This window comes from Podarcis tiliguerta (assembly GCF_965153285.1).
Source record: "Podarcis tiliguerta genome assembly, chromosome: 3".
NCBI classification, from domain to species: Eukaryota; Metazoa; Chordata; class Lepidosauria; order Squamata; family Lacertidae; genus Podarcis; species Podarcis tiliguerta.
This window is the reverse complement of record NC_139536.1, coordinates 16,823,724-16,849,184: the sequence shown is the minus strand read 5'-3', so window position 1 is coordinate 16,849,184 and position 25,461 is coordinate 16,823,724. Positions and strand designations below refer to the sequence as shown.

The following is a 25,461-nucleotide window of genomic DNA, read 5'->3' as shown; positions in this document are numbered from 1 at the left end:
TTATGTTTCTAATTATGCAGTGTTTTTCATGATGTAAGTCACCATGAACATGGTTTGAACTATGGAAAGGCAGCATGCAAATAAGAAGATGTATGTATGTATGCATGTAGTTCAACTTGCTCCCTGGCTACTCTAGAAGATGCCTTTAGCAATTAATTACTTCGCTTTTATGCTAAGTGCTTGTGGTTTTGCACACAATGTGATGAGTAAGTAAGTACACCAGAGTCATTTAGCAACTTTAATTGGTTCCTGGGTAAAGGTTTCTGTTGTTTAATAGCACCACATCTGTTCTGTACAGTTCATTAAAGCAATTCTAAGATGCAGTGGACCTTGCCACACCTTTGCCGTTGTTTAACCCATTTACCAGCATTTGTAAATGAATCTGCGTCAGGGCTTTTGTGGCTAAATACGCTTCAGTTTATTAGAGAAGCATAGGGCATGATCTGGCCAAAGCTAAGCACTTCTGAGTCCTATTAATTTCAGTGGTAGCTGAAGCACACGCCTCACTCTCCTGTTGAAAACGACGACACTAACCAAGCAATCCTAAGCCCCAATGTTGATGGCTGGGTGAGGAAGGGGGACAAGTTAGGGTGGTGCGCAGTCATCCCTCCTCTGGTCTCTGTCAGCAAAGAGGAGTGATGTTGAGGCAGCGCTTCTGCAACAGAGGTTCCCAGTCCCCCCCAGGTGAGTGGCACTTCTTCACACAATGCATTGTTAAATTGTGGGATTTGCTCCGACAAGATGAAGTGATGGCAACCAACTTGGATGGCTTAAAAAAAAAGAGAGAGAGAGAGAGAGCATTAGGCAAATTTATGGACGATAGAGATACCAGTGGCTACCAACTGCAATAATAATAATAATAATAATAATAATAATAATAATAATAATAATAATAATAATAATTTATTTATACCCCGCCCATCTGGCTGGGCTTCCCCAGCCACTCTGGGTGGCTTCCAGCAAAATATTAAAATACAGTAATGCATCAAACATTCAAAGTTTCCCTAAACAGGGCTGCCTTCAGATGTCTTCTAAAAGTCTGGTAGTTGTTTTTCTCTTTGACATCTGGTGGGAGGGCGTTCCACAGGGCAGGCGCCATTACCGAGAAGGCCCTCTGCCTAGTTCCCTGTAACTTGGCTTCTCGCAGCGAGGGAACCGCCAGAAGGCCCTCGGCGCTGGACCTCAGTGTCCGGGTAGAATGATGGCTCTGCTCTGCCTCCACTGTCTGAGTCGATATACAGTGGTACCTCTGGTTACAAACTTAATTCGTTCCAGGGGTCCGTTCTTAACCTGAAACCATTCTTAACCTGAGGTGCCATTTTAGCTAATGGGGCCTCCCGATGCCGGTGCGTGATTTCTGTTCTCATCTTGAGGTAAAGTTTTTAACCTGAGGTGCTACTTCTGGGTTAGCAGAGTCTGTAACCCAAAGTGTTTGTAACCCGAGGTGTTTGTAACCCAAAGTACCACCGTGCTATTGAATGTCAGCTGCAGGGAATCCAAAATGGAGAGAGTGATGTCCTCTCTTCCCACCCCCTCAGGCTAACTTTGATGGGTGGGCAGGACAACCCACCTGCCTTTGTTATGTCTTCGCAGCAGACCCATCACCATCTCCTGATGTGTGGCATCAACTGTGTGTGGCCAGTGGGTATGTATTTGGGGAAATGGCTTTGTGGGCCAAATGTGGTCTGCAGCCAGGAGGCTCCCGACCCCTGGGCTATAGGAGGCCACATAAATCCTTCTCTGCAGTTGGCAGAGGCAGCTCATGGTCAGAACCCTCCCTGATGGGAAGCTCCACTTCAAGCTCCAGCAGGGTTGGAAAGGGGGTGTCGGAAGCAGCCCCCCTATTCACCTGATCCCCCAACTATCCTGAAACTGGCTGGAAATCTGCACCAGCCCTGGAGCTGCCATAGTTAATTCCCTCCTCCCCAACTGCAGGCCATGGGAGGGAAATTAAGAAATACTTGTCTATGGCAGGGTGAGGAACAAGCGACCACCACCATCTTCTGCCTGGCTGTTATCAGCCATTCATGCTTGGGAATTAGTGGTTTCTTTGCCAAGGAACCCCTCCCTGCATGTGATTTTTCTTTTAAAAGTGCATAATTCAGGCTAATAATAATAATAATAATATAGTAATTTATTATTTAATAAATTATTAAATAAGTGTGCCCATGGGTGCCTCTTCCCCTCAGTGGCGTAGCATGGGTTGCCAGCACCTAGGGCAGCGTGGAGGGGGGATAGCAGGGAGGGAAGCAGCTGGAGTCTGCATGTGCATTCAACTGCCTAATGGCGTCCGCATCACCCAGGAGATTGCAGCTGCAGAGATAAGAAAAGAAGAGTTGTACCGTTGTCTGGAGAGCTCACTTCCTGGTTTGCATGGAGAAGCCCAGTGGCAGAAGTGCACAGCTGTATTGAGACAGCAGCGGGTGTTGAAAGTTTGCGCTCCCTTACAATTTTGTGCCTGGGGCAACTGCCCCTTTGTCATCGTCATCGTCCCCCCATGTTACACCACTGCTTCCCTCCTCCTCCTTTGTCCTAAGATGAGTTGTGCATTTTCAAGGCTATGACTTGTATTTTTCTCCATCTCATGTGAGTGAATAACGACCATTTCCCAGACTTCCATGAGATTTTAGTAGAAAAGTTAAGTTGGGTTGTTGAAGACTTTTATGATTATAGATCATATTGTTGATGTGCTTTATTCTTAAAAAATGTGGTTTGTTCTATTGATTACCCGAGATGTTGTATTATCTAGACTCCTTTGGAGCCCAGGGGGGAAAAGATGTCAATGCAACTCTTAAAAAAGAAATGAATTGTCTCTGAGATCACACAGCAGCTGTGCTTGCTTTTGCTTTTTCACTGGGAATCTTGAACTTAAAAAGAACAAATAACTTTTCTCGCCGCCGTGCCTAAATGCTGAATAATGTTGTCCATGGTTAGCTTGGTCTTGCGTCTGACCCACATGTAAGTGAAGTTGAAAGTGTGTGTGTGTGTGAGAGAGAGAGAGAGAGAGAAAGCGAGAGAGAGAGAGAGAGAGAGAGAGAGAGCGCCAGAGGTGAGATGAACAGCAGCAGCTTAATTTCCTTTGAGAGATGGGTTTTCAGCAGCAGAATTTCATATACACTGGGTTTGGAGATGGGGAAAAAAAGAAGAGAGGGGAAAGAAAGCATTGTTAATTACATTACCCAGAAATCAATGTTGTTCTTTGAAGGTGCACATGAAAGAGTAGACAAAAGAGCTGAAACAATGGCACTGTTTAATTAAAAACAATCGTGGTGGGCTATCTCGGTGACAAAACGATTGCATTGGTGCTTGAGAAGCGAAGCTGCTGTGCTCAAGAGGCCTTCCTCCGGAACTTCTCATGGAAACAACCCGGGAGGCATTGAAAGCAGGGGTTGTCAACTGTTGTAAATAAAAATATGCCCTTTTCCCTTATGGGGTATCCAAGAGCCCATATAGAGTCCTTACATAGGTTCCCTATTGGTAGGAGAAAATAACAGAGGCCAACCAGAGAATATTGAGAAGCAAAGCAGCTAGTAAGCTTGATCTTTATTGATCTGTTGGAACAGGGTGCTCCTCTCACGCGCAGGAAAGGAGGAGGACCCAGAAAAATGGCGTGCAAGGGCTTATAAAGACTTTTGAAAATCCCATTCTGTAGATCAAAACCACCCCCAGAAACATGCATACATTACAGAAGGGGTGTAACCTAAGACCACCCCTCAGATACATGCATACATCACAGGAATTTAAATGTTGTTTTTCTCCTCTCACAGTTTATCTCCTGTCTGGCAAGTTACTTGATTGGATTTGCCTGGGGTGCCTGGCCATTCTTTTGTAGTGTTAAAATACTTATTTCCTGGGCCAGGTCACACCTTATTCAAACAGACATATCTTGTGAGGAAAGAGACAATGGGGAGGCTTTTCCAGTTTAACCTCCAGAGAAAGGATTTGGTCAGTTTAAGAATCAAAATGGTTCCAGGTTGGTCTTCCTGTGTTGATCTATGTATGTGCAGTTATGAACATTACCATCTATCTAATACCATAAAATTCCTATCACACAACCTGGTCCCTACCACCCACTAGTGGGCATTTCAGGATTCTAGGTGGGCGGTAGGGGGTTCTACAGCAAACACTGAATCCTCCTTCTATCAAGCACTGGTGGGTGGTAAGGAAATTTTACCATCAAGACAGATGCACTAGTGGGCGGTAGATATAAAAAGGTTGACTACCCCTGATTTCAGTTGTTCCATTGTGGGGTCTTACTTGTCTGTTGCAAGTGTGGAGGAGCTGATCATAGAACTGAAGAGGTGGAGTGGACCGTGAGGATCGTGACGTCCAACCCCTGCAATGCAAGAACCTCAACTCAAGCATCCAGGACAGACGGCCACCCAGGTCTCTGCTCTCAAGGAGCCTACAATCTGAGACAGACCATGGAGAAGCTGCAGAACGAGGAAGGGAGAAACTAGGGGAGGGATGAAAAAATGAGGGCAAATGCCAGTAGATCAAGCGTGGGGAAGTTTTGGTCATCCAGATGCTGCTGACCTAGAACTCCTATGAGCCCTAGCTGGCATAGGCAATCATTAAAGATGATGGGAGCTGTGGTCCACAGGAAAAAAAAAGGCCATGCAAAATGTCTAATTTAATTCCAAACACCTATGCTACAAATCTTAAAAAATAGACAGCATCTTAAAAAGCAGAGACATCACTTTGCCAACAAAGGTCCGTATAGTTAAAGCTATGGTTTTCCCTGTAGTGATGTATGGAAGTGAGAGCTGGACCATAAAGAAGGCTGGTCGCCAAAGAATTGATGCTTTTGAATTATGGTGCTGGAGGAGACTCTTGAGAGTCCCATGGAATGCAAGAAGATCAAACCTCTCCATTCTTAAGGAAATCAGCCCTGAGTGCTCACTGGAAGGACAGATCCTGAAGCTGAGGCTCCAGTGCTTTGGCCACCTCATGAGAAGAGAAGACTCCCTGGAAAAGCCCCTGATGTTGGGAAAGATGGAGGGCACAAGGAGAAGGGGATGACAGAGGACGAGATGGTGGGACAGTGTTCTCGAAGCTACCAGCATGAGTTTGACCAAACTGCGGGAGGCAGTGGAAGACAGGAGTGCCTGGCGTGCTCTGGTCCATGGGGTCACGAAGAGTCGGACATGACTAAACAACAATGCTACAAATGTAAACCAGCTGCAAACCCATTTAGTTCTCCCAAGGAGGTATTCTGGAAACTAGTTCTGGAACTGAAATAGGGAAATCGAAATAATTTGCAACAGTGTCCGAAGCTTGACACCTCCCTGGGGTTGGTGATGGAGGAGGAAGACGGGAAGTCATGAGAAGTAAACCAGCTTCAGACCAGGAGACAGAATGGTGGTGCAGAGATGGCCCTGGTTTCCAGAGCGTTAAGCCAAGCCATGAATCCAGTTGCCTGTAAGAATAGAAGGGGCTGTAATAGCTTGGAAGAGAACGAGTTGCTCGAGTTAATTGTGCAATGCAAACATAACGGGCTAGACCGCAGGGAGAGACAAAAGGGATAAGTAGCCTTTATGATCTCATCAATTCATTTGCCATACTCTGGGCTTTATTAAGAAGTCAACATAACATGGCTAAAGAAACCCAGCATTTCTTACATGATAATCTAAAATTGCATCTAGGGGGCAACACAGTATTTTCTTCTTTGATTTGTCTCACTTATATGGATCTCTTTCTTTTTAAAAAAAGTGAATGAGGGGTATTTTGAAAAGCAGGGCTTATTTTGCATGATCCTTTACATACCTCTTGGCACAGTGATTGCCAAGCATACACCATCTTCAATCGCTAAATGCAGAATTGTGAGCCAGTGTGATGTACTGGTTAGAGTGCTGGATTCAGACCTGGGAGACCATGGTTCAAATCCCCATTAAGCCACTGGGTGACCTTAGGCCAGTCACTGTTGCTCGGTCTACCTCACAGGGTTGTTGTGTGTTGGTTTTTTGACTACGTGCCATTCTGTGCAGCTTCACACAGAGTCAATTAAATGTTGGCCAACAGCCAAGATGACTGAGCAGAGAGGAGTTATCTGCCTGGAGATATGGTACCCTGGAAACAGCTTTACCATTGGTTGAAGTCTCACACAGGCATGATGATTTAAGACCTTACTGACTGGAATGTGTTAGTTGGTCAGTGTGGTGTTCTGAGAGTCGCTTGGAGTTTGTTAAGAGAGAGCTAGTAAAGATCTGTGTATCTGTTCATGTATATAGTAACGTGTAGAGTCTGCTGTAAAAAAAAAACACCTCTAAGTAACCAAGTTACTAGTAGCAGCATCTGGTTCCTGCTTCGTCCATCCTGCCTGCAACTGATTGCTTTCTGGAACTCTGCGTATGCTCTGATGGTGCTGGAGCAGACTCTTGAGAGTCCCATTGACTGCAAGAAGATCAAACCTCTCCATTCTGAAGGAAATCAACTCTGGGTGCTCACTGGAAGGACAGATCCTGAAGCTGAGGCTCCAATACTTTGGCCACCTCATGAGAAGAGAAGACTCCCTGGAAAAGACCCTGATATTGGGAAAGATTGAGGGCACAAGGTGAAGGGGACGACAGAGGACAAGATGGTTGGACAGTGTTCTTGAAGCTACCAGCATGAGTTTGACCAAACTGCGGGAGGCAGTGGAAGACAGAAGTGCCTGGCGTGCTCTGGTCCATGGGGTCACGAAGTGTCGGACACGACTAAACGACTAAACAACAACGCCAAGGTCCTGCAACAGGTCAAAGTTGTGAAACACCAACATGAGATTAAAATGACGGAGTTGGGGGAAGCGTATATGCCCCGCTGATCTCCTTGGAGGAAAAGTGGAACTGTAGTAGTAATAATGGATAGCTCAGTTGGTTAGACCATGGTGCTGATAATGCCAAGGTTGTGGGTTCGATCCTCATATGGGACTGCTGCATATACCTGCATTGCAGGGGGTTGATCCTCAGGGTCCCTTCCAACTCTACAATTCTGTGATATCCCAGTCAAAACCTGAAATGGCAGACAGAGCTGTCTTCCATTGTCAACAGGGCTCAAGGCGATTTCCCCACCTTACTCCTGGCTTCAGTCACTTGTCTGACACAGAGGGTACAGAGAGAGCCCAAAAAGGGCACTGTGCAATGCTTCTGCAAATGTGAATTTAACTTCAAGATAAGGTCTCCTTCTTGAGAGGACTTTCCCAAAATATGTTACATGTAACCCCCAGGGGTACATCAAAGGGCACAGGCAGAGTTTTTATTTTACTTCCTCATAGTGACAGAAAACAATTCCAAGAAGAAGAGAAGAAGAAGAAGAAGAGTTTGGATTTGATATCCTGCTTTATCACTACCCAAAGGAGTCTCAAAGCGGCTAACATTCTCCTTTCCCTTCCTCCCCCACAACAAACACTCTGTGAGGTGAGTGGGGCTGAGAGACCTCAGAGAAGTGTGACTGGCCCAAGGTCACCCAGCAGCTGCATGTGGAGGAGCGGAGACGCGAACCTGGTTCACCAGATTACAAGTCTACCACTCTTAACCACTACACCACATAGACAAAAGACAAAAGAAGCATTATTAAAACGACCCCCAAATTATCTTTGCCTGAGAAGGGGTACACCAGTAAGACTAAACTCTCAAAGGGGTTATTGTAAATTTGGGAAATAGTGCTCTAGTGAAAGGGGGCAGGGAAACGGTTTGGAACTAGTTCTTGATTTTCCTTTGAGAGAGGTGTGCTTCCTAGGAGGGAACTGCCTGCACCAGCTGCATTTTTGGGGAAACAGGATAGAGCAGGGATGGGGAACACTGCAGATGTTGCTGGGCTCATCATACTTGACTGTTGGCCATGCTGGCTGGGGCTGATGGGAGCCAAACAGGCTCTGGAGGGCCACAGGAGGGATATGGGATTAGCTGTCTGCAGACAGGAATTCCTGCAATCATCGCACCCACCATAGGAGCCAAATCCTAGGAGCCGTGGGGCCCCCACAATAAAATATTTGAGGGGGCTGGGCCCCCCACAAAGTTGATGGGTATTCCCATTCAAATGGGGTGTCTGTGTGCACTGTGTCATATGATCGATTATGCAGGTTGGGGCATACCTGGACCCCCACAATATTTTCTTCAAGTTGGCACCCCTGGCACCCACTTGTAGACATTCACAGGCAGAGCAAGTGCCTTCACAGGCTTGGAGAAGGAAGGAAAGCTCTCCTTCTTCACTGTTCTCTCAGAGAAACCTGATTCTGTTCAGTGTCACGCCACTGCAGCATCTTTTCAGAAGAGCAGTAACCTGCAGAACTGCGTGTTGGAAGTCACAGGCAAGACGCAGGGAGCCTGCTGGCATTTCTAAGGGCTCCAGCTAATCTCTGGCATAATCAGCCGGCATGTTATATGCTGATGGATTCCACACTGCTCTGAGAGCTGTTGCAGCAGTCAATGTTTTATTTATTGAATGAAGACCTCCCTAATTGAATTAGGTTGCTACTGTGAGATGCTTACCAGGACATCAGCAAAAGGAGATTGAGGGCTACTGTTTATTCATCCCAGCGCTGGGGTGTAATGAGCTATTGAACCAGCCATGAAAATGATGCGAGTTTGAGTTGTGTGGTCATGATTCAGTTAAATAGCGTCTTCAGTCAATTTACATTACTGTAACTGCTTCGCATTATCCTAGGAATTAAAATCTGGCTGTTCTTTGCTGGCCAAGGTTAAATTGCAGTGAAATACGTTAAACAGTAAGCAGAGATACATAGCTGGGTGAGAAACAACAGAGACAGGCTGAAATTTCTCAAAAAAATATTTTCCGATAATTTATTTCTGCAGATTTTCTTTTTCAGGCTTCCTCCGAGTTGAGCTGAAATTTCTCAGCAGACAGACTTGAGAGAATGTATGAGGTTTTTTGTGTTTTTTTGCTCCCCCAGGAGGAAAGCAGCCAATTTGCAGATTTTTTCTGAATATTTTCATCATACACCCCTTTCCTTATTTTGGTACGGGCAGTCATTCCAGCAATTGCTAAGCCCTGGAATGACCTTAGGTCCCGAGCAGGGCTCCCCCCCCCGGGAGGTACTTGAGGGTTCGCCGCAGCAGCACCATTTCCCCTCCCCCAAAGAAAAGCACTCTTTAAAAGTGTGGTACTTACTATAACAGGGACGCGGGTGGTGCTGTGGGATAAACCACAGAGCCTAGGACTTGCCGACCTAAAGGTCGGCAGTTCGAATCCCCGCGACGGGGTGAGCTCCCATTGCTCGGTCCCAGCTCTTGTCAACCTAGCAGTTTGAAAGCACATCCAAGTGCAAGTAGATAAATAGGTAGCGCTCTGGCGGGAAGGTAAACGGCGTTTCCGTGCGCTGCTCTGGTTCGCCAGAAGCGGCTCAGTCATGCTGACCACATGACCCGGAAGGTGTACGCCAGCTCCCTCGGCCAATAAAGCAAGATGAGCGCCGCAACCCCAGAGTCAGCCACGACTGGACCTAATGGTCAGGGGTCCCTTTACCTTTACCTTTACCTTTACCTGGAGGGATTTGGTGAAATGCTTCCCCTCCTCCTCCACCAATTTCTCTGTCTGCACAGAGTGGAGCCATTTGCATACAGCTGTACCCTGACCCGTTGGGTGATTTGAGATTCCCACCCCCCAGCAAAAAGCCACCCTCACCCATTTTTACTAGCAAATAGTCGTGGCACACAATGGAGGGAAGCAGGTGGGAGAAACCATGGAGAAACCATGGCCTAGGGGTCCCAATGTACCCTTCCTCCAGTGGGGCCGCATTGCTTACCTGGCTTTTCAACATGGAGGTCACTGCCCACAGCCAACCAGAGGTTGAGTCAAACTGCTTGCACTGCACTGAACTCTCTGCCACCTCGCCCTTCCACTTGGTTATGGGCAGTAGCCCTCGTACTGGGAAGAGAGGGGAGCAGCACTGGCTCTGCCTCCCCTTAGTTTCCAGTGTGCAAAGGTTTTTTTAAAGGTAATAATAATAATACCCTGCCCATCTTGCTGGGTTTCCCCAGCCACTCTGTAAGCATTTAGTCATGGCAACCCACAACTGCAGTGTGAAATAGTAGACGTTTTGGAAATCTGACTCTGGCAAGCAGGTACAATGAAAGGCAGATTTCCCAAGAGTTGAAAGGTGGCAATTAAGCAGGAACAATACCAGCAGGCTTGTTTTCCAGCTGGAACTCGCCAGAACTTAGTTCTGGCACCTCTCAGGTGGTGCCATTGACATTCTAAGAGAACAAGGGAGCTGTTCGTGGTGAGTTCCGGCACCTTTTTCTTCTAGGAAAGTAGCACTGAATATCAGTCAGTATACAGTGAGTCCTATTTTCCTTTAGTTCCTGCATCCAAACCTAAATGAAGCTGGCATCCACGAATTTAACACAGTCAACCCGACACGCTTGACAGTCCGTGGCAGCCAGTTACAAACTATCTGGACCATGATTTGAACTTGGAAGCGCAGGGCCGAGATAAATGAACAATTATCAGGGGTACGTTTAACATGGCAGCATTTAAGTGAACACAGTACAGATAGGAGCTGTGAAATTGAAGTGGCACCGGTGTATCTGCAGGCAATTAATAAGGCATGGCAGGCATCAGTTATAATGGCCTCATTCATTATAATGTCACCCATGCTTAATGAGATAAAATGTTTACACTTTAGATTCTAGTACTGGGGGGTGTGGGGGGTGTGGCGTACAGCAGTGTGGGAAATGCTGGTTGGGGAGATACTGGATGTGAAGCCAGAATAACCCCAGATTTTGATCTCCCCAGGATTAAGATCAGGATCAGGTGAGGAAGGATCACAGCTGGGCAGGGTTGTTTACCTAGCTTCTGTCATGACTGGTTGGATACAGAGGAATAATAATAATAATAATAATAATAATAATAATAATAATTTTTATTTATACCCCGCACTCCCCAGCCAAGACCCGGTTTATAAAATATACACCAAATATAAAAACAATTGATTGAAATACAGCTTAAAAAACAAGATTAACATACAACATTAAAACATTAAAATACAGCCTCATTTCAGTGGAAACTCAATCAAAAACTTTTTTGGGGATAAGATTTCAAGTCTTCACCAAGGCTAACTATCCAGACTGGTCCTACATGGGCCAGAAAAAAGCCAGGGAGGTCCCCAAATAGGAGTTCCAACACAGAAGGAGAAAGGAAAAAAGAAAGAGGGGGAGGGAATCAAATTGGCTCCAAGCCAAAGGCCAGGCGGAACAATTCTGTCTTACAGGCCCTGCGGAAAGAAATCAGATCCTGCAGGGCCCTGGTCTCATGAGACAGAGCATTCCACCAGGCCAGGGAGGGACCAGCTGGGGAACTGCCAAAGGAAGAAGGCTCAGAGCCCAAGAAGTGATGGTGGAACAACAATGATCAGAGAGAGAAGAGGGAGAAGATTGGGAAGAAGAGGTGTTGGAAAGTGAGGAGGTAACAGGGCTTAGTGAGCTGGGAGAGTCCGTGGCAGAAAGAAGTCCAGAATCAGAGGCAGAAGCCGAAACCAGAGAGTGGGAGGAGGGAGGCCAAGAGGCAGAGAGGAGTCAGGCTGGTGAAGAGTCACGAGTGTCTCCCCCTTTGGCTGCAACAAGCTCCCCTCCCTGCTTGTCTCCCAGAACCAGAAAATGCATGAAAAGGGCAGAGGAGAGGTCGGTTGCACACAGCTGCAGTTTCTGGTTGCCGGGAAAAAGAGGAGAGAACTTAGATGACTGTGGGGAGGTGGGGACTTTCAGTCTCAGCAACTGACCTGCCAGCGATGGGCTGCTGTGCTCACTAGGCCTGACACTCAGTCAAGTCTGTGGAGATTGTGCTTTTGCTAATAAAGTGTTAACTCCAACTTGGAACAGTGTGATTTAATGCCGGCTCATTCTTTGACAGCTTCCCAATAGCCGAGGGGGAAACGGAGAGGAAAGGGTGTGTGTGGTGACTGGAGCTGATGGAAGTGGTGGTCTAAAACATGTGGAGGCTGCAAGGTTGACAGAGGCTGGAGCATATGTTTTGAGAACCTGATTCAGGGAAGCAAGTACAATCAGAGGCAGAAAGGAGGCTATAAAAAAAGTGGCATATAAATGCAAATTCAATTTTTTTTCTTTTTTTTCTTCTTCTGGGGAACATTGAATCCTTGCATTTTATTGCTGGAAGACACTTGTGTTTTTTTTAAAAAAAGGAGCAAAGCTTGACTGGAAATATACCTTCTCTGGAATTCATGAAGCCATGAACCGGAGTCCGCCTCCCATCTTTTATTTTTATTTTTGTTTGTTTGTTTGTTTTTCACAATACATTTTTATTATTTTCATCGAGCATACATTCATAATACATTCATAACACATATACACCACATAATTATCTTTAGCTCTGCCAAGCTTTGGACTTCTGTCCACCCCTTTGGTAAGTATCATATATTTTCTAACATTTCGTATTTTATTTACCGTATTTTTCGTCCCATAGGACGCTCCGTCCCATAGGACGCACCTACTTTTTTTTGGGGGGGGGAAATAAAGGAAAAAAATTTTTCCCTTTATTTCCCCCCCAAAACCAGGTCGGGGAACAGTGGGATGGCGGCGCTGCGCCTCCCCGCTGTCCCCCGAGCTTGTGGGGCTGGCCGATGTCTGCCCGGCGCGAGGGCGCTCTGCTTCAGGGCGCCCCATGCGCCGGGCGGCAGGCTGCCGCCCGCAAGCCTTGCGCGCCGGGGGGAGTTCTCCCCCCGTGCGCAAGGCTTGCTGACACTTGCGTGAAGCACGGGGCGTCCTCCGAAGGGCGCCCCGTGTTCCGCGCTGCAGGCTGCCGCCCGCAAGCCTTGCGTGCCGGGGGGAGTTCTCCCCCGGTGCGCAAGGCTTGTTGACGCTTGCGCAGAGCACGGGGCGTCCTCCGAAGTGCGCCCCGTGTTCCGCGCTGCAGGCTGCCGCCCGCAAGCCTTGCGTGCCGGGGGGGAGTTCTCCCCCGGTGCGCAAGGCTTGCTGACGCTTGCGCGGAGCACGGGGCGTCCTCCGAAGGGCGCCCAGTGTTCCGCGCTGAAGGCTGCCGCCCGCAAGCCTTGCGTACCGGGGGGGAGTTCTCCCCCGGTGCGCAAGGCTTGCTGACGCTTGCGCGGAGCACGGGGCGTCCTCTGAAGGGCGCCCCGTGTTCCGCGCTGCAGGCTGCCGCCCGCAAGCCTTGCGTGCCAAGGGGGAGTTCTCCCCCGGTGCGCAAGGCTTGCTGACTCTTGCGCGGAGCACGGGGCGTCCTCCGAAGAGCGCCCCGTGTTCCGCGCTGCAGGCTGCCGCCCGCAAGCCTTGCGCGCCGGGGGGAGTTCTCTGCTTTTTAAGACGCTGTCTAGGTTTGTCATTGCTTTTCTCCCAAGGAGCAGGCGTCTTTTAATTTCGTGGCTGCTGTCACCATCTGCAGTGATCATAATGTATAGATTAAAAAGGTGCTGCACTGAAAGAGGTTTGTGAGTGCAATAACAACATTCGCTTCCACCTGGGCTTGACCAACAATTCCCCTCTTCCCCAGGAGAAAATGCCCAAGGATTTTGAATGTTTGAATGAACTGTTTGAGCCCGCCCTCCCCAATTCATTTTCAGGGCAAGAAGCCATTTCTAATCTGAATTGTCCCCATCCTTGTGTTGAGATGCAAGGTTTACTCTCAACTGCATGGCTATCTGAATCAGCCAGAAAGGAGCTGAATAATCATAGCCTGTCCTGAAGTTTTGCAGTCTGTTTTCAGAATCCTCACCCCAGAGTGGCAGTTCTATTTCTTAAAAATCCCCAAACAAAACTCCACTGTCATCTTGAGCCTTTTGGAACGCTCTCCAAAGCGCACAGCATGACAAGCTTTTCTTCTTCCTTTTGCAGCAAGAAAAATTACTCAGCCTTCAAGCACTGACAGGAAAAGGGGATTTATTGTGTTCGGTGGCTATTAGCGGTTATAATATATGTTATCAAACTCTGTGCTGAGAATGGTTACCCTAGACTGCAAGTGAGAAAAGACAGCACAGATTGTATCTGAAGAGGTTTCTAGTTCCTATCTGCCTTAATGGAGGCAGCTCCCACAACATAGCGGGGATCGAAGGCGGAGAAAAACAAGAATGATAGAGGGTAAAACATTATTGGAAATTCCTCCCTGGGAAGGGAGAAATCTTCATTCGATGTCCGTCTCAGTACTTGGCTTTCGCTCCGGCATGGAATGCAGGGGGCAGAGAGGCGCTGAGTGCAAAAGCACTTCGCCTGTCAAAAACCCTCCTATGCCACCATTAAGAAGCAAAGGTTCTCCTGTCAATTAGGTTTTTAACTGGCTTTAAAGTCAGGCACGCTCTGAGAGAAGATGTTGTCATCAGAACTGTGGAATTATTCAGCTGCATTGATCTGAAAAAAGATTTTATTCGGTATGGACAGTGGCTGGCGGAGGGGAAGTGCCAGATTTACATATAAGCTAAACAAGCTATAGCTTAGGGCCCCACTCTCTTAGGGCACCCAAACAAAATTAAAGGGAAAAAACCACTGGACGTACATTTCCAAAATATAAGAAAAAACAAATAAAATAAAACCTACATATAGCAACAGTGTTTTGTGTTTTGTAGGCTCCTATTTGTTGTGTGCAAATGGCTTTAGATACCTATTAGGTCTATAAATTACCCTATAGCATATATTCAGCACAAAAAACAGTGACAATTTGTTGTTGACAAAGGACAACAGGAGATATAAAGGGCCCCTTTACCTCCAGTAGCTTAGGGCCTCATCAAACCTAAGTCTGGCCCTGCAGGGGGGGGGGGGAGCCTCCCGTTTCCTGTTTATTTGAGTTTCTTTGTTAATAATTTGGCAACTCTCTCCAGATGCAAAATTCTAAGGATATAAAATGAGGTTGGACTGCAGTGTGGAATAAAATTTGTGATTAAAAGAACAGTTAGCTGTGTGTGGTTTAAAGAGATGGTATGGTGGGGGGAGAGCTCTAATGTTGGAATGGGTTATCTTGGAAAATTAGAGCGGATACCTGTTATTTATTGAGTTCGGTCTCTTCCAATAAATCTCCTTGGACAGATTTATTGTTTAATGGCGCACGACACGTTTCCTCTGCGCGGGCCTCTGTAGGTCGTAAAATCATCAGCAGAATTGTGCAGCTTCGCGTGTGATAAGGGATGACACCGGAGACGGTAGCTCCTTTTTCTCTAGCTTCTTTATTGTTCCGAAAACACATATATACACAGATTAGAATCCATCGGAGTGTAGCTGCATTTTCTCAGCTCCTCTCTCCCTGAGCTGGGCAGCTCATCTAACATTTTCGCTTTCCCCAGAACACACACAGCATAGCAGGCTGCTTACGTCACGTCCTGCCTGATAAGCTCTTCCCCTCAGCTCCGAGGCACAGCAGATTAACTCTTTACTGCTCTCAACAATACCATCTCTACCTCCAAAAAAACAACAGAGAAGAGATATAACTGAAGTGGACTTTGGCCAAAATGCAGTCATAAAGATGAAAAGAATTTGGAGCCGTGGACGAGGGGAGGCATGGAGACTTTGATGGTGATGAATTAAAATGAAAGTACTACAAGATCCCCTGCGGCGGAAGCTGGATCCCTCTTTCCTGGGCTGTGGAAATTTCTAGATGTTGACTGAGCAGTGAGAAAGAGCGGGCTGTTGGAGTATGTCATTGTCTGGAAACACCGAACAAGATGAGAACACGATGGAAGGGAGCTAATGAGATATTTTGATAATTCTCCAGGATTACAGCACCACCGCAGATACGCTGAGAGACAACAGCAATTGAAGGAATTTCAAGAATTGGACAGCAGACAAAGGCCAAGGACTTTATAATTGGACATATTCAGACTGACACATGCAGAGAAAAGGAAAATAATTAGAGCACCTCATTTGAAATCCTATGGAAAGTTAGATCAGGTATTAACACGAACAGTAATCGCTAAAAATGCAGCTGTTATCTTAATGATTAATATACCAACTGAAATGTAATTGGATGTTAATGGAAAATAGGAACCGCAGCAATATAAGAATTGGACAAAAACACTGATCAAGGAGCACAGGAAACCACTTTGATTAAATTGTATAAATTTGGAATTGGTATAATTGGCAAAACTGTGGTAATATTGGGTAAATATTGGGAAATTAAATAAACATTATTATTTAAAAAAACAAATGGTGTCTGAAGAGCAAATCTATAATTTGAGCGTTTAGGGTGTTTTCAGTGTCATAGGGAAAATTATATCTTTGTATTTTTAAACATGAAAACTGATGTCTGCCGTTTCTCTTACATCCTCCAAGGTAGGCAGAGGAGGTAATTTGCAAATTCAACCAGCGTTATGCAGAACATTTCTCCTGGGTTTGTTTGTTTTAAATCCGTTTTCCGTCCGTTAATGAGAAAAGAAATTGCATTCAGAAATGATCACGGAGTGGGATAAACTTTGCTGAAGTTCTCATGGGAAGGGAAGGGGAGCCATCATTTTTGTTTTCTTTTAAATGCATTTGCTGTTTCCGCGCTTTTAACTTTTATAAAAATTATCTTTAAGTGCACGTCACATTGAGGCAGTTGTTTGGGAGGAAATCAGTAAATAAATGACCAGAACGTGGGAAGTTGCCTTCTACTGAATCAGACCATTGCTCCATCTAGCTCAGGGTTGTCTACACTGGCTCCCAGTGGCTCTCCAGGAACTTTCCCAGCCTAACCTGGAGATACCGGGGATTGAACCAGGAACCTTCTGCACACAAAGCAGATGCTCTAACCCTGAGCTACTGCCAGACAGAGGGGCCTGAGGAGCTACATTTGGTCCTTGAGCTGGACAAATCCTTGAGCTGGACCAATCCTGGAAGAGGACACTCACCTGTGAACACCCCTTGGCCACCGCATTTAGTGGCAAATTGCCAGTAAATGTGGAACCAGTGGGGGTGTAGTGGTTATTAGGACTGGTGAGATCTGGGTTCAAATCCCTGCTCAGTCACAAAGCTCACACTGGATGCCCTTGAGCCAACCACTCTCTCCCAGCCTAACCTACCTCACAGGGTCACTTCAACGCCAAAATGAGAAGAGGGGGGACCATGTACACCCCCTTGAGCTCCCTGGAGGAGAGGAGGGATAGAAATGTCATTGAAATTCTACTCAATATTGATCCAGAGCAGATTCTGTCAGCATGAGAGGACTGGGAGGCCAGCTGGCAAGCCCCAACTGGGCTGTCTCCTCCCAGTCTTCCCGCTTCGAAGACCATTGGCATCTGGTCCGACATAAATCAGTGACCCGGGCTTCAAAGCCAGGGCATGCTATCAGCAGAGTAAACTGCACACATAGAATAGGCGTGAGGCTTGTAGAAGCATACTACAACTACAGATTTATTAATCATAAATCAGGACAAAGGAACATGTCATCTCTCTCTCTCGTCGTCTCAGAGAGAACAGGAAAAGCAAAAGCAATACACAACGGAAGTTCCCAGCAAGCTGTGCTGGAATGTAAACAGACATGTGACACGCAACAGTTCCACACGTCTGCTCCTTAAGGTGGAATAGAAATGTCAACAGATTCCAGCGTATAGTTAGCAGAGTAAGAATTTAAACATGTTGCAGGATTCCCAAAAAATAGACCAGAGACAATTGTATTTCATCCAGTAGAGCTTTGCTGCTACTGAAGGCAATGACTGTTCCTCACATCAAATGGGGGGTGCCTTTTGTGTGGCCGCACGCAGCCCCCCCCCCCGATCCCATGCGGCTCCTGGCCGTACAGCCTGGACATGCCCCCCCCCCAGGCTGGACACCTGGAGGTAGCCACCTACCTCTGCCAGTTACCCAATCCCAGCTGGGTGGGGGGCGTTGCCAGGAGAGAGTTGGCCAGGTAAGGGGAGGGATTGACCAGCCCACACAACAGTGGGCGGAACTTACCTGGGAGTTCTCAGTCGGCTTCAGAGCTTCTCCCACCCTGCCCTCCCTTAGTTAAGCCTTCTTTTGCAGGTTAACCTCTTCATCACAGGTGTGCAGGCGCTGCTATGTTATGGTCACTGTTGAAGGGCCAGAAAGGAATTTTCCTGCATTGGCAGGTTTTGCCTTCCCCGTAGCAAAATGTCACAACTTTGGCGGTTTCAGGCCTTGGGCGGAATCCTTTAGTCTATCTTCCCTAAATGGGGGGGGGGGGGATGACCCACGCCCCCCCCTGCAGTGGTGATCCCAGGGTTCCCCATTAAAGGGGTTGTTTTGAGGGGAGGCATTGGCCACAGGTCGTTAGGTTGTCATTGCTCTCCCCTGCGATGGTGGCAAAACAGGGGGTGGGCTCTCTGCTTGAACAGACTGTGGCGTTCGTACGAAGCCCCCGGTCGTCTCACGGACTATTGACCGGTACACCACTAATCCGCTGCCATCAACTAGGTCCTCCCTAGTAAAATCACCTAGTCTCAGTCAGGTTCTCAAGGTAACAAATAACAATAATTGTTATGTACTGAAGTTCTCACCCTGGGCCAGCAGGGGGATACCGTAGATAGTTATGCAAATGAAGGATCGAAAAGTGACGTTCAGTGATTGGATAGTTTTGTATGCAAATGAAGGATCGAAAAGTGACGTTCGGTGATTGGATAGTTTAAGAAAATGGCAACAGTTACATTGTTCTGGAGCTCTATATAAGCAGGCTGACTGAGCTCCTCAGCTTAGTTCTGTTCCAACTTACAAAATAAAGAGCTGCTTTGGAGAAATCGCTATGTTGTCTGCTATGTCAACCCACAACATAATAAATAATAATAATAATAATAATAATAATAATAATAATAATAATAATTTATTATTTATACCCCGCTCATCTGGCTGAGTTTCCCCAGCCACTCTGGGCGGCTCCCAATCAAATGTGCGTTAAATATTAAAAACTTCCCTGAACAAAGAAGAGTGTAGTTTATTGTAGACACAAACTTTAACTGCATTCTTTACCTTCTTAGTCTTATTTTATCCTCTCTCTATCTCTTCTACCTCCCCTCACTCAAGAACCCACTGCACTAAATGTCTCTCTCTTTCCAACTGCCTGTGAACTGCTTTTCCAACTGCCTTTCCCAACCAGCCAACCCACTAAAACCAACCAACTACCCACCAACAACTAACTCAAACCTCGGGCTAAGGCCTTTTATAAACGGGTAGGCTCCACCTCCAGCTTTTCTATTGGTCTACATTTTTAACCCTTTCTCTCCCCCCTGTACAGACAGTTTCTGAACGAACGGGCAAACATCACACAGACATTCTCCAGAGCCAGCCCAATCCCCACATATTCTGGATAACCCTGATGTTCCCCAGATCCCCAGCCGGGGACTGGGAGGGATAAATGCCCAATGCCTAAACCAAGGTCTCCCTACATCTGAAGTATTAATAAAGTTGTGGCCAAATTTTAATCCCATAAAACGTTGTCTTGAGCCATTATTCCACGCGGGTGTCGCCCAGGGTCAGGGGGTTTCTGCCTGTCTGCGCAAATGAGCATAATGGCCACAAATCCAATACATTCAGGATTGGCACTGTCCATAAGAAATTCAGTTGCAGCAGACTTGACTTAAGCTTGCAATAACTAAAACCTTAGCGCTAAGCATACTAGGTACAGAACACCACACCAGAAGGAAAAGAGATAGAAAGTAAAAGTGAAACCCAGGCTCCTTCTGGTCCTACAGTTATACTCAGCATGATCTTGACAGAAGAGATAACAGAACCAGTTTAAGCCAGCTGTACTCAGCTTCTCTGAAGGTATAACCCAAACACCAGGAGCCTTCTGCTTTTTTCTTTCACACAGAGAAGCTTCCAGAACCCTCTTGAATTCATTAGAATAGGAAAGATCTCTACACATCAGATCAATACTTTCTGCACCAAGAAATGCAAACTGACAATAAATGCAATAAAATGTCAAATGAAATAGTTTTCCTCAAGCATCCTGAGAAAGAAAAATAAAACGCAAGGGCTTCTTTCACACAGGATGAAGGTTAGCTAGAAATTTGAGGGCAGAGTGCGGCAAAGCTCCCGGCCAAACTCCAAGCACAATTCATACCGTTGCATTTCGAGGACGAATTTTGGGCCCTTCTCTAAAGCGACAGATTGATGTGAAGACCACACAGAAATGGCATGTGCTTCCTTTTGTTCTACATCATCTGTCTTCCCCAAGGCAATAAAATCCTAGAACGGTAAGTGGCCTCAAAAATAGTTACAGACTAGTGGAAATAGGGTGAAGGGTTGAATGAGGGGAGCTTGAATTTATTTATTATGTTTTTATATATGTTAGAAGCTGACCAGAGCGGCTGGGGCAACCCAGTCAGATGGGTGGGGTATAAATAATAACATCATCATCATCATCATCATCATCATTATTATTATTATTATTATTCCACACTTTTTTGGCCGAGTACCAAATGTGTTCCTGGGTTGAACACTGATCTTTCAGTGTGCAAAGCATTTGTTTCACTCTTACAGTTCCCCAAATACCTGTGTACAGCCATTTATTTGACTCTTGCCTCTCCCTTCTTTCCCTAATACCCCTTGTCTCCCCCTGCCCATCCCTCCTAGATGCTTAACATGCTGGAAGCTGCTGTATATTTCAGTGTTGTTGTTGTTTAGTTGTTTAGTCATGTCCAACTCTTCATGACCTCATGGACCAGAGCACGCCAGGCACTTCTGTCTTCCACTGCCTCCCGCAATTTGGTCAAACTCATGCTGGTAGCTTCGAGAACACTGTCCAACCATCTCGTCCTCTGTCGTCCCCTTCTCCTTGTGCCCTCCATCTTTCCTAGCATCAGGGTTTTCCCAAGGAATCTTCTCTTCTCACGAGGTGGCCAAAGTATTGGAGCCTTAGCTTCACGATCTGTCCTTCCAGTGAGCACTCAGGGCTGATTTCCTTAAGTATGGATAAGTTTGATCTTCTTGCAGTCCATGGGACTCTCAAGTCCCCTCCAGCAGCAGAATTCAAAAGTATATTTCAGTGGTGCTACATTAATGCTAGTGTTGATGCCATAGTGAGAATAATGCGTTCCGTAGAAAGGGGGGCTCCCCACAAGAGACCCAATGGGTCCCTTGGCACCACTGCACACACAGACCCTTGACAAGCGAAGCTTGTTTTCACCTCCGGCCGTGTGAAATCCAGAGATGAGGCTGCCCTGCCGCCAAAGGCAGCCGTGAGCTCAGGCTGCAGCCTCCTCATTAGCAGCCGCCTTGGAAGCTGCAAAATCACCCCCCAAACAGCAAGCCCAACAGAGAAACCAGACTCCTAATTTGTGCTCAATTATGAAGCGCCGGCGCCTTTGCATTAAAGAGCTTTAAAGGAGCAATCGTCGGCAGCACGCGTGATATAATTATCTCCACAGTGTGGTGTGTCACTGTGGGCTGCGAAGCCATAGCTGTTACTTCTGCCTGCGCATTAACAGAGCATATATCACAAGTGGCGGTGGCATGTGCACAATGCTTCGCAAGGCAGGCTTATTGAAACAAATGCCCCTCCTGGCTGGAATGTGTCCTTGGGCTCCAATAACGCCACTCACACATTGAGATAGAAGATAGAGAGAGGGATGTGAGAGCTTGTGTAGAAACTAGCCAACCGTACAAAGGTTAAAAAAAAATGCATGAAGCGTCCAACCCACTTTTGCTTCTGGCTCCACCCATCCCCAAGTGGCCCCTGGAAGGTTACTTAGAAAGCAATATGGCCCTCGGGCCAGAAAATGTCCTCTATCTCTGGCAGGAACTCACAGTGTGTTTGCTTCCCCCCCCCCAACAACGACATGTGGCGTGTAGCTGAGAATGTGTTTCTCATTCTGGGTTTATTTTCCTCGGGCGTTTCATGGGCCGTTTCATTCCCTCAGAACCGCTTAATCACAATTCTCCTTCAAATGAGAATGGCAGGGTGGTTATTTCTGCGTAGCTGGGATGGGGCTGCGTCATTATCTCAATTAAGCGCCAGCTGAGCCAGGATGACTGTCATCCTCGAAACATTTAAGCTGTCTCCAGCCGCACCAAAGTCAAAATCGGAGACGGATGTCTGGATTGAAACAGCGACAGACAACTGCAAGGTAGCGAGAGATTGCGCCAAAATACACCTGGATCTAACACTTTCCAACAGGCTATCCACATGCCGGCCTTAGCAATTCATGTATGTAAACTGCAGATTAGTGCATTTTTGACCCTCCAGGTCCATGACTCACTGGCCAAATGTGTGAGTCATTGCACTAGTGGAGAAACACAATCTTGGAATGGGGACATAACTGTATGATCATCCACTGTCCCGTGTTGTAAGCTGAAAAACACCTGTTGCAGCTTTGATCTTGGAGCCTCACCCTTCCTCCTTTAAGTCCAAGATCAGCATCTAAGCATATTGTCTAACTCTCTCACTGAAATCAGTGAGGTTCCTATGTTAGGAATGGGGCGAACCCATGGACCTCTCCAGCTGTTGATGGCTTCTCAACTCCCATCAGCCACTGCCAGCATGGCTGCTGCTCAAGGAAGCTATCGTTCAGCAACATCTGGCGGTCTGCAGATTCTCTTGTTGCTGCCTTACAGGCTTAACATTATCCTGATTGTGACCGCAGTTTTCCAGAGATTTTTGTTTCACTTTGCTTTGAATACTGGTGAACATTCAACCAGGTGATTTTCCACCACATGCAGTTTTGGAATGATACAATCCTTAAAAAAAATAAAAAAATCTTGAACTGGTTAGTCTGGTTGCTCAAACACAGTACCGGAAACAGGTGAGAGGCACAGACACCTACTGCCAGAATGAAATTTGGACAGAAGCGGTAAACAAGCAGGAAGAAGGAAGATCATTAGAAGCAAATACAGTATTGGTGTCACAAGGAGACCTTGAGGTTCTCAAGCATTTGCTTTTAGGAACCTGCTAGCAATTCTAGCATCTATGGCATACAAGAGAACATATTGCATTTATAGTTTTTTCTAACCTTCACGTGTATAACGCATATCTAAGCAGAGGTAGTTCTGCTCTGGATATATCTAAAGGTGAATGTAAAGAGACCCCTGACCATTAGGTCCAGTTGTGGCTGACTCTGGGGTTGCGGTGCTCATCTCGCTTTATTGGCCGAGGGAGCCAGCATGCAGCTTCCGGGTCATGTAGCCAGCATGACTAAGCCACTTCTGGCAAACCAGAGCAGCACACAGAAACACCGTTTACCTTCCCGCTGGAGTGGTACCTATTTATCTACTTGCACTTTGACGTGCTTTTGAACTGCTAGTTTGGCAGGAGCAGGGACTGAGCAACGGGAGCTCACCCCATCAAGGGGATTCAAACTGCCGACCTTCTGATTGGCAAGTCCTAAGCTCTGTGGTTTAACCCACAGCACCACCCGCGTCCCTGGACATATCTAAATACATACAAAAAAACAGGGGAAGGACTCCAGGTACTAGAAATGGGCTTTATGGAATGATACAATCCTGGCACAGTTTTATCATGTGATATGCTGTTTGCATTATCTGCCTCTCTTGAGTCCTAACCGGTTGTGGAGCATCAAGGGAAACCAAAAAATTGTAGTTATCTTGTATTTCAGAGGATAATATAATTGTGGCACTGAAAGGGACCCTGCGGATCATCTAGTCCAACCCCCTGCAATGCAGGAATATGCAGCTGTTCCATATGGGGATCGGACCTGCAACCTTGGCGTTATCAGCATCAGGCTCTAACCAACTGAGCTAACCATTTGTCGGAGGGTGGGGTGCAGATTGTTCTTTGTTTGTTCTTTTGCATATCAGCAAGCAAACTGTGCTGGCTGGTTTCCAGCGCTGTAGAATTGAAACCTCTCTTCACAGTGTTTGAAAGCTGTGCCCGTTGCACCGCCAGCTGCCGGAGAATCAAATGATAGATGCTTCTTGTTTCCTACACTCATGCTATCAATCTCCATGGCTTTCAAAGGAGTCAAGGATACTATTTAAAGGAACGGGCTGAATATTTCTGTTCTTAAGTGTACATGCCAAGCTTAGACCTTGCAATATCTTACCTGGAGGCTGTCTTGTCCGATGCGGTTTTGAGTCACGTCAGTTAACTAACTAGAGGGGTTGACTAATGGCAAAAGGACGGCTGCTTTAAGGCCTGAAATGGGAAACAGGAGAAGCAGCCGACGATAATGTCATCTCGATTGCCTTTTCTGCCTTATTCTGGTTTTGAGAGAGGGGAAGAAGGGGAAGATCATGTGTTTCCCTGGATGACCTCGGCTTTAAAAATGAACAAATAGATTTAGGAAAGTTACAGAAGCTTTCATCTCTTGCCCTGAGACTCCGCAAGAGAATAGATCTTGACAGCTGTCGGGAAATATATAGATTCAAGTAGGTAGCCGTGTTGGTCTGCCGTAGTCAAAATAAATTAAAACAATTCTTTAAAAAGATAGTTAAAAAGACTCTTCTTAAAAACCTAAAAACTCCCTTAAAAGAATCAAGTCTTCAAAAAAGTTATACGATCTAAGAAAGTCTTTAAAAGAATCCTTCCCAAAGAATTTAAAAATTATAATGTAGCACCTTAGAGACCAACTGAGTAGTTTTAGGTATAAGCTTTCGTGTGCATGCACACTTCTTCAGATACACTGAAATAGAAGTCATCAGACCCTTATATATAATGAGAGGGAGGGGGGAGGGAATGGGTGAGTCGCTAATGGGTATGGTAAGTCTGTTAGTGACCGTTAATGACAGTTGGTCCCACAAGAAAAAGAAAAAGCAAGAGATTTTTAAAGGGACAGTACGTAGATGACCAAGAATAGTTTTAGCCTGTGTAATGGGATAAGAATCCAATATCGCTGTTCAGACCAGGTCTCTCCAGAGTTTTCAGTTTAGTGATAAGTTGTAATTCAGCAACTTCTCTTTCAAGTCTATTTCTGAAATTCTTTTGTAATTCTTTTTAATTCAAAATTCTTTTGAAATTCTGAAATTCTTAGGAGAGCCACTTGAGATCTCGTATTGAATGTCCTGGGAGATTGAAGTGTTCTCCTACTGGTTTCTCTGTCTTGTGATTCCTGATGTCAGATTTATGTCCATTTACCCTTTGACATAAGGTTTGGCCTGTTTGTCCAATATAGACAGCTGAAGGGCACTGCTGGCATTTGATGGCATACACAATGTTAGAAGATGAGCAATTAAATAGGCCTGAGGTGGTATGTTTGATGTTGTTGGGGCTTCCTGTCTCCAGACAGATAACTTTGCGACAGCACAGAAACCAGGAATGTCTGAGCGGACTAGGCATGGAAGTGAGATGAGCACACTCACCCAACAGCAGCAAAAGCAAGCTGAGCAAATGTGAAATGTATTTGCATGCACAATTCTCCTCCCGCCCCAGCAGCCAATTTAGGCTGCTTTGTTGAATCTGAACTGATGTGTGGACATGGACAACGATGACAGTGGTCCATTAAGTCAGGCACTTGGGGACAGAACCCCACCCAGCTGAATGGCCAGGAGGGCCTCCAAATGCAGCGAAATATTACATATTACCACTTTAAGAGGGGGTACTTTTAAGACCAATATGCATTGACTCTTAACATTACCTAACCGTACCAGTGAACCCTGGTGTGCTGGTCCGGGGGGGGGGGGG

The 25,461-nt window shown here is 46.3% G+C and overlaps 1 long non-coding RNA gene across 1 annotated transcript; it reads right to left on the bottom strand.

Annotated features, from left to right (window-relative positions):
- LOC310674227 lies at positions 1 to 24,003 on the bottom strand. The gene is made up of 3 exons (XR_014509452.1): positions 23,885 to 24,003; positions 2,167 to 3,117; positions 1 to 769 (listed from the first exon to the last, which is right to left on the bottom strand). It is a non-coding gene; the product is annotated as an uncharacterized lncRNA (long non-coding RNA).
- Positions 24,004 to 25,461: the final 1,458 nt, after the last annotated feature.